The 10,762-nt window shown below is 41.1% G+C and overlaps 1 protein-coding gene across 1 annotated transcript in view; it reads left to right on the top strand.

The window, feature by feature from the left end:
- Positions 1-7,832: 7,832 nt before the first annotated feature.
- The window catches only part of Scimp (SLP adaptor and CSK interacting membrane protein), a 34,350-nt gene continuing 31,420 nt past the window's right edge, over positions 7,833-10,762 (top strand). Inside the window, exon 1 of the mRNA XM_047545514.1 lies at positions 7,833-7,895. The gene's annotated coding sequence lies outside the window, so the exon portion shown is untranslated. The remainder of the gene's footprint in view (positions 7,896-10,762) is intronic.

Here is a 10,762-nt window from a genome sequence, read left to right as displayed (position 1 = left end):
CTGGCTCACTGGCCTGGCAGATCACACTGCCATCTTTGTACCTGGTCAAGGAAACCTCTATTTTAGTTTAAAGCAGACCTGTAGGCAACCTTGACCCAACTCCACAGTGCCCTATAACATACCTCCTCTGCCAATGCCTGGCCCCTTTCTCAGCACCACACAAGGGATCCCATAGGCATTAAGTCCTTTTATAGTTTGCTTTTTGGATTTTTTTCATATTTTAGTTTTTTGCAGTATTGGAATTGAATCCAGGTGCACTCTACCACTGAGTTACCCCAGAACTTTTATTCTTAACATTGAGACAGGCTCTCGCTATGTTGCACAGCCTGGCCTCAAACTTACAATCCTCCTGCCTCAGCCTCTCAAGTAGCTGGAACACAGGTGTGCACCACTGAGACTGGCTGTTTTGGGTTTTCTTACAGGCTGTGCTATTAGGGTTATCCAGACAACCTTTGGCCTACAGTAGGCCACATCCAAACATCTGCTTGAACCTTGTCAGAAATTATCATTGTCCTGAAGGGCAGGACTCCCACAGCTGTGTTGAGGGTGGGAGCCTGGCCCCCTGCCTGCCTCCTGACAGCATGGATCCACAAGGGAATGTACACACAGATACTTGATTTTGCAGCAGATGCTGAAGCAACCAGGGTCCATGGGGTGTGAAGATCTAGTTCTTCAGCTCCCACACTGCTTCCCAAAGTGAGTCCTACCAAACTAAGGGCTTGGTGCACAGAACCAGCAGTGGTGCTGAGGCCGCCGGGTGAGACTGAGCATGCACACACAGGCTGCTGCAGGGAGTTGCCCTCAAATGCTCTGGAAGATCAGCTGAATCAACGTTACTATTGCTAAATGGACACTTTGTGAGTTCCTATTGGCCTATCTCCACCTGGTGTTCCTCCAGGAATCCTTGTTAGGACGCAGTGGGACCTTGTCCCCGCAAAGCAGAGTTCCTTACCATTGTACCACGGGTGTGGGGAACCCGTGCACAATGAAGCAGAGCTTCATGGACATCCTCTCCCAGGCGGTGTGGGACCTCAGGTGCACCAGGATCACAGGGGCCCTGCTCACACACTCCTCAAATACATGTCTCTCCCATGCCAGCTTGTCCTCCACCTGCCCCAGAGGAGCAAGAGTGGTCGGGTGTGGTGAGGCATGGCTGGGCAGCCAGGCACTCAGGCACCTTTTGAGTTTGAACAGCAGTTCCAGGATGCAGTCCCAGCACACACTGCCCAATGGTCCTTACCTCTCCAGCATGTGCATGCTGTATTTGCTCTCAATCGGGTACTTCCCTGGCTCACTGACCTGGCAGATCAGACTGCTATCTTTGTAACCTGGTCAAGGAAACCTCTATTTTAGTTTAAAGCAGACCTGTAGGCAACCTTGACCCAACTCCACAGTGCAAGGGGACCAAACTTGTCCACTCCTGGCCCCCCACTGGGCAGCGCAGACCCAGATGCCTCCTACCATCTGCTGTAGGGTGTTTTGTCTAGTTTGTCACGTGCCTGAGACGGCACCAGGTGCACGTTCTCCTCTAGCTGGGCCAGCTCACTGAAGAACTTCTCCGGCTTGGCCTCTGCATAGGAAGCCACCAGGGACTGGTACCTGTAGGGCCAAGGGGCTGTGCTATCAGGGTGCAGACGACCTGGTGGGCTGACAGGCCATGGCCCTCTTGCACATCCCTGAGCAGGTGCAAGAATATGTGAGAGATGCCACCTCCACTTATTTTACCTTTCTTTTTAGACTGTATTTTGGGTAAGAAATTGTGAGGAAGAGCAAGGTAGGAGGTGCAAGCTCAGGTGTGCTCAGTCCTCTCGGGCTTGGACAGGCTCCACTGCAACAGCTGACCATCTTCAGAGCCAGGGAGTGGCTGTGGGCAAATGCCCCACTCGTACCAGCCACCTGCGGCCCTCTAGGGGAGCCTGGGTGTGTGGGCTGGAGACATGCAGAGAACAAGCACCACTGCACAGCCAGAAGGTTGATGTGACTTTACTGAAGAGCAGGGCGAGCTCCTTGCTCCTCATGTACACGGAACTCACACACAGTAGGTACTTAATAAAGATGGCACCACTGGAGCAAGGCAGGTGACCTCCTCAGCTTATAAAATAGAGGGCCTGGCTGTCCTCCGGGGTCAGACCAACAGTTAGGAGCTCCTATAACTGGCTCTAACCTGACGTGACAACTGAAGGTGCTGATCCAGGCGAGTCCACTGGCACACAGCACACAGTGCCTGGTCTCCTGTCGGCCGTGGTTTCTGATTGAACGTGAGACTGAACAAAGCCTGCGTTCCAGAAAGGTTGGTTCGACATATGGAAATCAATAAACGTAATATATCACAAGAAATTTACTTAAAGACAAGAATCATATGATTATCTCAATACACACAGAGAAAGCATTTGATAATATACAGCACCCCTTCATGTTCAAAAAACTAGAAAAACTAGGGATAGTAGGAACATACCTCAACGAAGTAAAAGCTATCTATGCTAAGCCCAAGGCCAACATCATTCTAAATGGAGAAAAATCGAAAGCATTCCCTCTAAAAACTGGAACAAGTCAGGGATGCCCTTTTTCACCCCATCTATTCAACATGTCCTTGAAACTCTAACCAGAACAACTAGACAGCAAAGAAATTAAAGGGATGAGAATAGGAGAAAAGAACTCAAGCTATCACTTTTTGCCAATGACATGATTCTACACCTAGAAGATTCAAAAAATTCCACCAGAAAACTTCTAGAACTCATAAATAAATTCAGCAGAGTAGCAGGATATAGAATCAATACCCATAAATCAAATGCTCCTATACATAAGCAATGAATCCACTGCAGAAGAAATTAGGAAAACTACCACATTCATAATAGCTTCAAAAAAAAAAAAAAAACTTGGAATCAATCTAACAAAAGAGGTGAAAGACCTCTACAATAAAAACTACAGAACACTAAAGAAAGAAATTGAAGAAGACCTTAGAAGATGGAACAATCTCCATGCTCTTGGGTAGGCAGAATTAATATTGTCAAAATGGCCATACCACCAAAAGTGTTAAACAGATTTAAAGCAATTCCTATTAAAATCCCAATGATGTTCTTCATAGAACTTGAAAGAGCAATCATGAAATTCAGTTGGAAAAATAAGAGACCCAGAATAGTCAAAGCAATTCTTAGCAAGAAGACTGAAGTAGGAGGCATCACAATACCAGACCTTAAACTATACTACAGAGCAAAAGAAACAAAACTGGCATGTATTGGCACCAAAATAGACATGTAGACCAGTGATTCAAAATAGAAGACACAGAGACAAACCCACATAAATATGGTTATCTCTTCTAGACAAAGGAGCCAAAAAACATAACATTGGAGAAAAGATAGACTATTCAACAAATGTTGCTGGGAAAACTGGAAATCCATATGTAACAAAATGAAATTAAACCCCATTTCTCACTCTGCACAAAAATCAACTCAAAGTGGAGCAAAGACTTAGGCACTAGAACAGAGACCCTATGCCCAATATATGAAAAAGTAGACCCAAATATTCATCATGTAGGCTTAGAACCTGACTTTTTAAAGCAAGATTCCTAAAGCTCAAGAAGTCACATCAAGAATCCACAAACGGGAGGGATTCAAACTAAAAAACTGCTTCTTGGCAAAGGAAACAATCAAGAATGTGAAGAGAGAGCCTACAGGTTGGGAGAAACTCTTTACCACATGCACCTCAGATAGAGCATTCATCTCCAGCATATAAAAACGCAAAAAACTTAACACCAGAAAACCAAATAACCCAATCAATAAATGGGTTAGGAACTGAAGAGACACTTCACAGAAGAAATGTAATCAATCAACAAGTGTGTAACAAAATGTTCAGCATCTCTAGCAATTAGAAAAATGCAAATCAAAACTACTCTAAGATTCCATCTCATTTCCACCGGAATGGCAATTATCAAGAATACAAGCAATAATAAGTGTTTACAAGGATGTAGGGGGAAAAGGTACACTCATACAATGCTGGTGAGACTGCAAATTGGTGCAATCACTATAGAAAGCAGTATGGAGATTCCTCAGAAAACTCTGAATGGATCCAGCATTTTGACCCAGCTATCCCACTCCTTGGTTTATATCAAAGGACTTAAAATCAGCATACTACAGTGATGAAGCCACATCAATGTAACAGCAGCTCAATTCACAATAGATAAACTATGGAGCCAACCTAGATGCCCTTCAGCAGATGAATGGATGAAGAAAACGTGGTACATATACATAATGAAATATTATCAGCCTTAAGGAGGAATGAAATTATGGCATTTGCAGGCAAATGCATGGAACTAGAAAATATTATGCTAAGTGAAATAAGCAATCCCCCAAAAAATGAGAATTTTCACAGGCTGACAATCTGGACCAATGACTGCCAAAAATGTTCACAGTCTGATGAGTGGACCAATGGCTGGCTAGGATGTTCACAGACTGAAGATCTGGGTTGTAAAATGGTTTGTGTGTTGTGGGGGGCAGAATATTGGCAACAACTGATGCCAACAGATTTGACAACAAAAAGAATTTGATGATTTGGTCTTCATCAAAATAAAACCTGTTCTTCAAAATACACTTTGAATGAAAAAGACAAACCACAAGCTGGGAGGAAATTACTGTAAAGAATTTATCTGATAAAGGTCTTGCCTGGAGAAAATATGAAGAACTCTTAAAACTCATTAAAAAGAAAAAATATAGTCCTGTAAAGTAACACTTCACCAAAGAAGATAAACAGATGGCTAATAAACAGTCAAAACGCTTGACATCATTATTCATCAGGGAAATACAAATTTAAACCATAAGAGTCACCACTACACACATACTAGAAATGGCTAATATTAAACACTGATTGTGCAGTGTTGAAGAAGAGGTGAAGGAACTGGACATGCACACAGCTGGTGGAGCTGTAAAGTGGTAGAATCACCTTCTTAAAAAGGTAAACACACCTGTCATATCCAGCCATTCTTTTCCAAAGAGAGATGTTACATAGCAATAGAAGAAATTTTATATCAATGTTATTGACCATTTTATTTATAAAAGACCAAAACTGGAAAAAATTCAAATGTCCATTGTGATGTATACATATAATGAAATGCTACTCAGGAATAAAAAGAGATGAACTATTATTGATAAAGTGATATAATTTTAAATTATGCTGAATAAGAGAAGCTAGAGAAAACAGAATATATTATTCCATACACAGAAAACTTTAGGAACACAAAGCAGTCTGTTAAGATAGACATTTTGCTTGTGGGCAGGGTGGAAACGTGGGGGGCAAGATGGTAGGGTGACCAAGGACAGATGTTGGAATTACCTAAAGAATGAGAAGACTTTTGGAGGTAAAGGATAGATTCATTATCTTGATTATGATGATGTTTCATAATTTCATGCTAAAATTATCAAACTGCACACCTTAAATACACATAATTTATTGCATGTCAATTTCACCTCAAAATTAAGAAATATATTCATCTTTTCTCACTTTCTAAGATAAAAGCATAATTCTATAAATATTTTTCTCCACTTCATTTTTTTTCCTTAAATATATTCTGGAAACCATACTTTAGCGGTATTTAAAATTATTTCTCTCTTCTTCATAGTATATTTGGTTTATTCAACAAATCCTCTTAATGAACAGTTGGTTGTTTCAGTCATTTGTGATTTGTTACTGTCTTTTGTTATTATAATTCATGTTTGAATAACATAAATTTTGTAGACACAAATTTTAAACATTTGTTGTATTCCCAGTATCTTTAGAAGGACTGGAGGATACAGCTCAGTAGGAGAGCACTTGCCTATGGGAGGTCCTGAGTTCCCTCTCCAGCACTAAAAATCAAAAAAAGAAAAAGAAAGAAAGAAAGAAAGAAAAAGAAAGAAAGAAAGAAAGAAAGAAAGAAAGAAAGAAGAAAGAGAGAGAGAGAGAGAAAGAAAGAAAGAAAGAAAGAAAGAAAGAAAGAAAGAAAGAAAGAAAGAAAGAAAAAGAAAGAAAGAAAGGAAGAAAGAAAGAAAAAGAAAGAAAAGAAAGAAAGAAAGAAAGAAAGAAAGAGAGAGAGAGAGAAAGAATTGCTGAGTCATTAGGTAAATACATAAGCAGTTTTGGGAGATGTTGCCAAATTTCATTCATATACTTATCAGCAGTGTCTGAGAGTGCAGTATTCCTCCACATTCTCTCACCTACTGAGTATGTTGTCAAATGTTTGGATCTTGCCAGCATAAGTGAGAAATGGTAACTTAGTTGGTTAATTTGTATTTTGTTCATTATGAACTAAGCAGAGCATGTTTCCATATTTTATAGCTATATTTGCATCTCTTTTCCTGAGATCTGTTTATTTCTTCAGCCCACTTTTGTATAGGTTTGCTGGCTATTTTATTTATAATGCTTTTTATATTTCAGGAACATGATTACTTGGAGAGTAGTATGTTGCAAATATTTTTTCTCAGGTTGTCATTGTCAAAATGCATGGAGGGAGCGGGGAGGTTAAACACAGCCAGGCAAGTTGTTTGTTTGTTTTTAAGTAATCACCTTTACACCTTTTTGCTTCTGGATTTTAAGATATAATCAGGAAGGTTTTGACCACTCATAATGCATAGAAAAAGTCAACCAATGTTTTCTAGTACTCGCTTATTTTCTATTTTTACATTCAGGTTTCTTATCCATTTGTAGTTTATCCTTATGAATAATTAGAGAAAAATCCAATTTTATCATTTTCTATGTGATTATATGCAAATACTACTTATTAAAAAGTCTGTTTTCCCCCAACTGAATTTTATTGTATCCCAAAAGTCCAGTGTAGTTGGGTCTGTTTCTGGATTTTCTGTTCTGTCCCACAATCTGTATGTATTCTTGGGCTTGGATGATGGTACGTGTTTTCATTATACAGTTTGCCTTCCCCCTCTTCCTTCACGCTTCATTGCCCTTATTTTTCATTGCTTTCCTGCCTATTCTTATTTGACTGTTCTTTTGAATCGACTATATTCAACTTGAATCTTTTAAAGATCAGAAATTCAGTCTCACAGTGTTGTAGAGAGTGGCCCACTCAGTCAAAATGTGCCCACTGGACATATTTCTTTTCTGTGGTACTAGGGTTGTACCTGGGCCATTGAATATGGTAGGCAAGTGGTCCATCACTGAACCACACCCCAGATCTTTTTTTTTTTTTTTTTTGAGTCAGGGTCTCACTAAGTTGCCCAGGCTGTCCTCAACTGCTATCCTCCTGCCTCAGCCTCATGAGTAGCTGGGATTACAAGCATGTACCATCGCACCTAGCTGGACACATTTCATGATGCTGCACATCACATGCCCTTAGAAACAGGAAAACCTTTCCCTTTTCCTTGCCTTCTCTGAGCAGAAGCTGGATTAGTAGTTTCAGGGTTCCCAACAGTTTCAAGAGGCTCTCTTTTGAGATGGTGTGTTTGTCACATATGAGCTGGTCTCTTCCCTGGTGTCACTGGGTGGGCTCTGAGTTCTCTTTCTTCTTGAGCTCCAGGCTGCTATGTCCAGGAATGCTCAGGGAAGATTCCTGTGAGGGGACATCTTGCCCACACACATGCAGAGTCAGAGTCTAACTCCTTTCAGACTCACTCCCACACCATAATGATATTTTGATGGAGTTTGTGGGAGCAAGAAAGAGTGGTGAGAAGATTCTGGAAGATTCCGGCTTCTGAAAAGCCTGGGGTAGTCAGCGTCCCTGGAAAAGGAATGGTTGCATGATGACGGTGCCTGGGTTTCTCCCCTGTGGGCTGACCAGAAAGGGGAAGTGTGGTCAGGCTAGTGCTTACTGCCTCAGGGGTGGGAAAGAGCCTCTCACCAGTTGCATCTGAGCACAGCACTCAAGCCAGCACTGTCTCCTCAGCGGCTCACATCTGGACCCCCTGGCAGTTCAGGTAAGCACCATTGCTTTCCCAGGGGCAATTCCCTGCTTTCTCCACCACAGGTATCTGCCAGTGTTGGCATCTGGGTCTGTATCTATGTGAGCAAATGAACAAGCATTGAGTCTGGGGATTGGAACCTATGGCCTTGGTACAACCGCTGGGTGGGATTAGAGAAACACCCGCCTTGAAATATCTGCTCTGCTTTGTCACTGGTTGGGTGACCTAAGGCATCACTTCACATCTCTGGGCTTCTGTATGTGTGCCTGGGAGGATGAACCCTACCTCTTAGGTTGAAATGAGAATGATTGGGAGATAGATGTGTAAGCTATAAGGGGGTTATTATCTTTCCTGGATACTGATAGTGAGATCTGGTATGTGCTCCTATAAGAGCACCTTCATGGTACTGGGCTAGAGTTGGGGTGAGGGTCAAGGCATCACCTAGGTGACCTTTAGGGTACATTTCGAGACTCTCAGGTGAAAGAACTGGAACACCAGCAGTTTGACTATCTTTGTCTCTGCATTTCTGGTGTTTAGGGATTTATAAGGCTCTCTGCCTTCCAGAGGCCTCAGAATCATGGTGTCCTGGGTGGGATGAGATCTTGACTCACCTCTGTGATTTTGCCTTCTGGAAACTTAATTTGGGAGGAGACCTGGGGTCAGCTTTTCCATTTCTAGTTTCACTGCTTCATTCCCTTTTTCCTAAAGCCACTCTCTTCCCTGGCCCCCTTGCACATGTGCACCTCTGAAGGAGCACTCAAAGTGGTGTAGTGGTGAACACCTGTAGTCACACCACTCAGAAGCTGAGTCAGGAGGATCCTTTGAGTCCAGGAGTTTGGACTGAATCTAGCCTGGGTGACATAGTTGAGACCCTTTCTTAAAAAAAAAAAAAAGAAGAAGAAGAAGAAGAAGGAGGAGGAGGAGGAGGAGGAGGAGAGGAGGAGGAGGAGGAGAAGAAGAAGAGAAATGTAATCCCAGCAACTCAGGAGGCTGAGGCAGAAGGATCACAAGTTCAAAACCAGCCTGGGCAACTTATTGAGACCCTGACTCTATAAAGCAAAAAGAGATGGGGGTGTAATTCAGGGACTGGGTTCAGTCCCTGATACTAAACACACACACACACACACACACACACACACACACACTATAAGTGGGCATTGCTGAGCCTGTAGAACACAAGACTGGAATCTTCTTTTTCATTTTTTAGGATCTTTTTCTTTCCCTATGAAAATTTGAACGTTGCAAGAAATAAGGAAAACAATGACCCCAAATTCTACCACCTAGAACCACTCTGATGAGTTAGTGTGCTGCTTTCTAGTCGTTTTTCTCATAGGTACAGATAATTTTCAGATTTACTTGTATTTTGTCTCAATGTGTGCTCAGTCAAGAAGTAGAAGGACAAATGATAGTGCTGTCACGGTGGCACATGTGTGCCTGGTGCCCTCCACTGGTCTGACTGCGAGAGAGCCAACAAGTGGCAAGATTTGAGTTTTCTTCCACACTCTTAGAACCAACTAAACAAGTAAAGTAAGCAACAGCAAAAGGCAATTTCATTAGGCCCCAGGAAAGACTTCCAAGTAGGAGAAATCCTAGGATAAACTGAAGTTCAGCAATCTCCAACTCTAGAAGGCTCTGCTAAGAGCAAACACATCACACAGAATATCTCAGAAATTTTAGAAAATCAGCCTATTTGGAAGCAGGGAACCAGAAGCTTTTAAACTATGTGATACCCACAGCTGGGCATCACTTATTGAAATCCCAGGGACTCAGGAGACTGAAGGAGTAGATTGCAAATTTGAGACCATCCTCAGCAACTTAGTGAGATTCTGTTTCAAAATAAAAGATAAAAAGGGTGGGGGTTGTGGCTCAGTGGTAGAGTATCCCTGGGTCCAGCCCCTACGCACTTCAAAACCAACCAACAAAAAAAAATCTCCCAATAATTTGTTTATGATGTTTTCTTGTTAACTATCATTTTATTACTGCATCCTAGCCCATCAAGTAATTCTCTAATTTACTTCCAGTCCCTCACTATTTGATTTCTGGGTAATTCCCTGTTATCTATACTTAGGTGAACATATTTATGCATTTAGGATTTACTTTTTTCTGATTGCTTTTTAGACTAGATTTTTAGAAATATTGAATTAAAGGACATGATTAATTTCAAATGTATTGCCATTTGTTTAAAAAAAATTTAATCCATGTATACTGCTATTGACCAGTGAGGATCAATTTTATCACAACTTTGCCAGATTAGGATTTTATTGTTAGTTTTCTTTTTATCTTTCTTTTTTTTTTTTTCTAACAAATAGAAAAAGTAGTTTCTAGTTGTGGGCAGACAAATATACTTGACAAGCAATCAATTATGATGGGTAATCACATGTACAGAATCAAGTCCTATAATGAAATAAATCAGACTTAAGGCTTATCCGAAACTGTCATAGTGATAAGCGATCACATTGAGAGAAGTACATGCAACAGCATGACTCAGCTCAGTCAATGACCTATCCAGTTTACCAGTTTACTCTGACCTTCTCAGTTCTGTAAGCTTTAAATTCAGATCTAATATTTTTCTATGGAAAAATTAGCATGATGTCAGTATTACAGCGTGATATAAAACACGGAATGCAGAATAAGGATATTATTAAAGTACACACCACTCAGATGAATTACTGTAAACCTGTTGCTACATTACTTACTTCAGTATACAGGAATATGAGCTTATTCACAACATTTTATATCACAAAATAATTTTATAATTCTATATTATAAAATGATGTTTATAAATTAAAAGCACCTCTGTTGTTCTATTAGGTTTCACAAGATATCACAAGTTAGTTTCTTAAAAAATATGCGTTGGGTGGTGCACACCTATAATCCCAGCA

Source organism: Sciurus carolinensis, chromosome 3 (assembly GCF_902686445.1).
Source record: "Sciurus carolinensis chromosome 3, mSciCar1.2, whole genome shotgun sequence".
NCBI lineage: Eukaryota > Metazoa > Chordata > Mammalia > Rodentia > Sciuridae > Sciurus > Sciurus carolinensis.
Note: the sequence above shows the minus strand (reverse complement) of the source record. Positions and strands in the feature narration are given on the sequence as shown.